The sequence below is a fragment of the Apodemus sylvaticus genome, chromosome 12, assembly GCF_947179515.1.
Source record: "Apodemus sylvaticus chromosome 12, mApoSyl1.1, whole genome shotgun sequence".
Lineage (NCBI taxonomy): Eukaryota > Metazoa > Chordata > Mammalia > Rodentia > Muridae > Apodemus > Apodemus sylvaticus.
In genome coordinates this window covers 27504799-27510411 of record NC_067483.1, presented here as the reverse complement: position 1 = coordinate 27510411, position 5613 = coordinate 27504799, and the positions used below count along the sequence as shown (strand labels likewise).

General features: G+C 45.6%; 1 pseudogene; it reads left to right on the top strand.

Annotated features, from left to right (window-relative positions):
• The first annotated feature begins 746 nt into the window (after window positions 1-746).
• On the top strand, window positions 747-4786 carry LOC127697325 (L-lactate dehydrogenase A chain-like; annotated as a pseudogene).
• The last annotated feature ends 827 nt before the right edge of the window (window positions 4787-5613 follow it).

The following is a 5613-nucleotide window of genomic DNA, read 5'->3' as shown; positions in this document are numbered from 1 at the left end:
CAAAAAGCACACAGAAATGATGGCCATACACAGAGGGAGGTAGAGATGGAGGTCTAGAGTGGGGGTGGGGGATGGGATGGCTGAGTGGGTGGGGTGGGGGGAAGGGTCCGGGCAATGAGTTCTTTGAAGGCACACCTCTAGTGATCTACTTCCTCAGCAGAACCCTGCCTCCTAATGACTTGTCCCTAAGTGCCATGCGACTCTGGAGGAGGAGTGCCTTTCAGATATAAAACCTAAATAAAACAAAACAGACCAACGACTAAAAACAAAAACTACAAGACCAACAGGAAACTCTAGTGGGAGTGGGGAGGATGAAATCTATCAATAATCATTTTAAAGGTGAATGGGTTAAATTCCCCCATGAAAAGACAAAGTAAACTTTAAAAACAAACAAACAAACAATGAAACGAAACAAAACAAAACAAAACAAAAGTGTCTTCAGGAAACTCAGTCTAACCTTAAAGATAGTACACAGCAGTGGTAGAAGACTTTAGTATCTCCCCAGTCAACAGTGGGTAGTGAAGGCCTAATCACCTAATCACCCAAAGCCTGAGGTGAGCTAAGAAACGCCGAAGAAAAGGCAGACAGGCCTGCAACATCTTACGCAGGAGCTTAGGACCCCAGAAGATCCTGTTAAGATTGTTGTACCAGGTGCTGGAGCCACTGTTGGGAGCACAGGCCACACCGCTGCAGCTTGCCTGTCCTCCCACTGTGCACTGGTGGTTTCAAAAGATCCAAAGTCCAAGATGGCAACCCTCAAGGACCAGCTGTGTGTGAATCTTCTTAAGGAAGAACAGGTCCCCCAGAACAAGATTACAGTTGTTGGAGTTGGTACAGTTGTCATGGCTTGTGCCATCAGTATCTTCTTTTTTTATTGAGTATCTTCTTCATTTACATTGCCAATGGTAAAACCTTTCCCAATTTCCCCCATCCCAAAAGTTCCCCTCCCCAAAGATTCCCTGCCGCTCCTCCCACCCCCTGCCTCCGTGAATATGCCCCTCTACCCGACACAGTCCCACCTCCCCTCCCCATCTGTTTCCCTTTGGGGCCTCTATTGAGCCTTTACCTGACCAAATACCACTCCTCCCACTGATGCCCAACAAGGCATTCCTCTGCTACATTTTTGGCTGGAACCATGTGTACCCCTTGGTTGATGGTTCAGTCCCTGGGAGTCTTGGGGTGTCTGGGTGTCCAAAATCATTGTTCTTCCCATGGGGCTATAAACCCCTTCAGCTCCTCTGGACCACGCTCCAGATCCTTCGTTGGAGACCCCAAGCCCAGTCCAATAAGTTGGTTGCTAGTTTCTGCCTCTGTATTTGTAAGGCTCTGGAAGGGCCCCTCTGGTGACAGCCATAGCATGCTCCTTTTGGTACATGCTTCTTGTCGTAGTGTCGGGGTTTGGTGACTGTTTATAGGATAAATCCCCAGGTAGGGCACTCTGGGTGGCCTTTACTTCAGATTCTGCTCCACACATTGTCTCCCTTATTGCTCCTGTATTATGTTCCCTTTCTCATAGAAACCATAGCACCCTCACTTAAGTCCTCTTTCTTCTTGAGCTTCCTGTGCTGGGTGAATTATATATTGTTTATTTTTAGCTTTCAGACTAGCATCTGCTTATTAGTAAGTGCATACCATGTGCATTCTTTTGTGACTGGGTTACCTCACTCAGGATGACATTTTCTAGTTCCATCCATTTGCCTAAGAATTTCATGAATTCATTGTTTTTAATAGCTGAATAGTACTCCATTGTGTATATATACCACAGTTTCTGTATCCATTCCTCTGTTGAGGGACATCTGGGTTATTTCCAGCTTCTGGCTATTTTAAATAAGGCAGCTATGAACATAGTGGAGCATGTGTCCTTATTACATGTAGGAGCACCTTCTGGGTATATGCCCAGGAGTGGTATAGCTGGATCCACAGGTAGTACTATGTCTAATTTTCTGAGGAATCGCCAAACTGATTTCAAGAGTGCTTTTACCAGCTTGCAATCCCACCAACAATGGAGAAGTGTTCCACTTTCCCCACATCCTCTCCAGCATCTGCTGTACTGCAAACTGGTAGACAACATCAAACTAAATGGAGAGAAACTTGAGGCAATCCCACTAAAATTGGGGACCAGACAAGGCTGCCCACTCTATCCCTATCTATTCAATATAGTACTTGAAGTTCTAGACAGAGCAATTAGGCAGCAAAAAGAGGTAAAAGGAATACAAATTGGAAAGGAAGAAGTCAAACTACCACTATTTGCAGATGATATGATAGTATGCATAATCGACCCCAAGATTTCCACCAGAGAACTCCTAAAGCTGATAAACAACTTCAGCAAAGTGGCCTGATATAAAATTAACTCAAGCAAATCAGTAGCCTTCCTCTACTCAAAGGATAAACAAGATGAGAAAGAAATTAGGGAAATGACACCCTTCACGATAGTCCCAAATAATATTTCATACCTAGGCGTGACCCTGACAAAGCAAGTGAAGGGTCTATATGACAAGAACTTTAAGCCTCTGAAGAAAGAAATCGAAGAAAGTCTCAGAAGATGGAAAGCTCTCCCATGTTCATGGATTGGCAGGATCAATATAGTAAAAATGGCCATCTTGCGGAAAGCAATCTACAGATTCAATACAAAATTCCAAATCAATTCTTCATAGATCTAGAAAGAGCAATTCTCAAATTCATCTGGAATAACAAAAAACCCAGGATAGCAAAAACTATTCTCCACAACAAAAGCTATTCTGGGGGGAATCACCATCCCTGACCTCAAGCTCTACTACAGAGTGATAGTAATAAAAACTGTTTAGTATTGGTATAGACAGGCAGGAAGATCAATGGAATAGAATTCAAGACTCAGAAAAGAACCCACACTCGTACGGTCACTTGATATTTGACAAAGGAGCTAAAAACATCCAGTGGAAAAAAGACAGCCTTTTAAACAAATGGTGCTGGATCAAGTGGAGGTCTGCATGCAGAAAAATGCAAATCACCCATACTTATCTCCTTGTACAAAACTCAAGTCTAAGTGGATCAAAGATCTACACATAAAATCAGACATACTGAAGCTTATAGAGGAGAAAGTGGGGACAAACCTTGAACACATGGGCACAGGGGAAAAGTTTCTGAACAGAACACCAATGACTCATGCTCTAAGAACAAGAATCAACAAATAGGACCTCATAAAACTGCAAAGCTTCTGTAAGGCAAAGGACATAGTCAATAGGACAAAACGGCAACCAACACATTGGGAAAAGATCTTTACTAACCCTACATCCGATAGAGGGCTAATATCCAACGTATACAAAGAACTCAAGAAGTTAGTCTCCAGAGAGTCAAATAACCCTATTAAAAATGGGGTACAGAGCTATACCGGGAATTCTCCACTGAGGAAACTTAAATGGCTCTAAAGCACCTAAAGAAATGTTCAGCATCCTTAGTTATCAGGAAAATGCAAATCAAAACAACACTGCGATCCCCCCTTACACCAGTCAGGATGGCTAAGATGCCATCAGTATCTTAACGAAGGAACTGGCAGATGAACTCGCCCTTGTTGATGTCATGAAAGACAGGCTAAAGGGAGAGATGATGGATCTCCAGCACGGCAGCCTTTTCCTTAGAATACCAAAAATCCTCTCCAGCAAAGACTATTGCGTAACTGCAAACTCTAAGCTGGTCATTATCACATGGGGGGGGGGGGCGTCAGCAAGAGGGAGAGAACTGACTCTGGTCCAGCGAAACGTGAGCATGTTCAAGTTCATCATCCCCAACATTGTGAAGTGCAGTCCACACTGCAAGCTGCTTATTGTCTCAAATCCAGTGGATATCTTGTTAAATATGAGGGGTTCCCCGAACCCCTCAGTGAACCAGGTAGAGATGGAATCGCTGTAAAATGCATGAGGAACTTTATTAAAAAATATAGCATACTAGGGCCACTCTGCATACGAAGAGTGAGTGAACCCCACCGTCCACGCTACAGACTTTTTATACAGACCCCAGGGCAGACTCCATTAGGCACAATGTGGCAGAACAGTAATACCCTCAAACAGATGGATCCCCTAGGGAATGAGGTAAATGACCAATGGTCAGTATAGTCAGTCCTTTGGAGTGAGTCCTCACCTCTAGGTCAGTCTTTCCCTCCCTCTTGTGGTCTGAGGAATGCAACCCAGCTCCTGATCCTTTTTAAGTTTCTGAGTTAACTCTTTAATCTTGACCTACGTGGCTTGGAAAATCAGTGGCTTTCCCAAAAGACGAGTTATCGGGAGTGGTTGCAATCTGGATTCAGCTCAGTTCCGTTACCTGATGGGAGAAAGGCTGGGGGTTCACCCGCTGAGCTGTCACGGGTGGGTCCTGGGAGAACATGGTGACTCCAGTGTGCCTGTGTGGAATGGTATGAACGTTGCCGGCGTCTCCCTGAAGTCTCTGAGCCTTGATCTGGGCACTGATGCAGATAAGGCGCAGTGGAAGGATGTTCACAAGCGGTGCGTGTGAGGTGATCAAGCTGAAAGGTTGCACGGCCTGGGTCACTGGCCTCTCGGCAGACTTGGCCAGGAGCATAATGAAGAACTGTAGGCAGGTGCATCCCCGCCATGATTAAGGGTCTCTATGGAATCAATGATGATGTCTTCCTCAGTGTCCCATGTATCCTGGGACAAAATGGAATCTTGGATGTTGTGAAGGTGACACTGACTCCTGAGAAAGAGGCCCACCTGAAGAAGAGTGCAGATACCCTCTGGGGAATCCAGAAGGAGCTGCAGTTCTAAAGGCTCCCCAGTGTCCTAGCACCTCACTGTCCGGACTGCAGCAGGCCACACACTTCTCATCTGAGCTGTGCTTGGTGATCTGGGGGAAAAAAATCTCAGTTCCCACAGCTCTGCCCTGCTGCCAAGTGGTACTTGTGTAGTGGTAACCTGGTCAGTGTGACAGTCCCACTGTCTCTGGGACACACTGCCGACTGGGTTCAGGCTTCGATTATCCCATAAGCCTGCTGCCCTGCTGCCCTGCATACCCTCACCAAACACGCCTAGGCCAAGAGTTCCCAGTGAGTAATAACCTGGCTCCAGTGTGTAAGTCCATTATGCCTATCTTGTGCATACATGCGCTATGGGGTATTTTATGCATTATACGTGTACATTGCAATTATGTGAAAGGTGAGGTCTGCACGTGGATGATGGAACCAATCACTCAAGCGCCATGCCACTAAACACACCAAATAAACCTTGAACAGTGAGGAAAAAAAAAGATTTTCGTACCAACTTCTGCTGATGCTTACAATTTTTGAGACTCTGGGGGAACAGATCTGCAGACGGAATCTCATCTCCCACCCCAAAGTTTCCTCTTTTGACCTATAAATCCCCAAGTCCTCTCTACCTTGACACAGTCTCCAGTCCCTTGGAGGAACTGTTGCCCTTCACTGTTCTGAAGAATGGAGAATCTTCTTTGTAGAGAACAGCCTCCTCTTTCCGTTATTAACATGTCGCTTTGATCAGCCCCACCCTAACCTAACAGGCAGAATACTCATACAGAATTCAGTAAGGAAGCACATGGTACCAAACGCACCCAGCGAACGTGCAAACCCCGTGCCCAACAGCACGTTCCATAGCCTTCCCAGGCACGCAT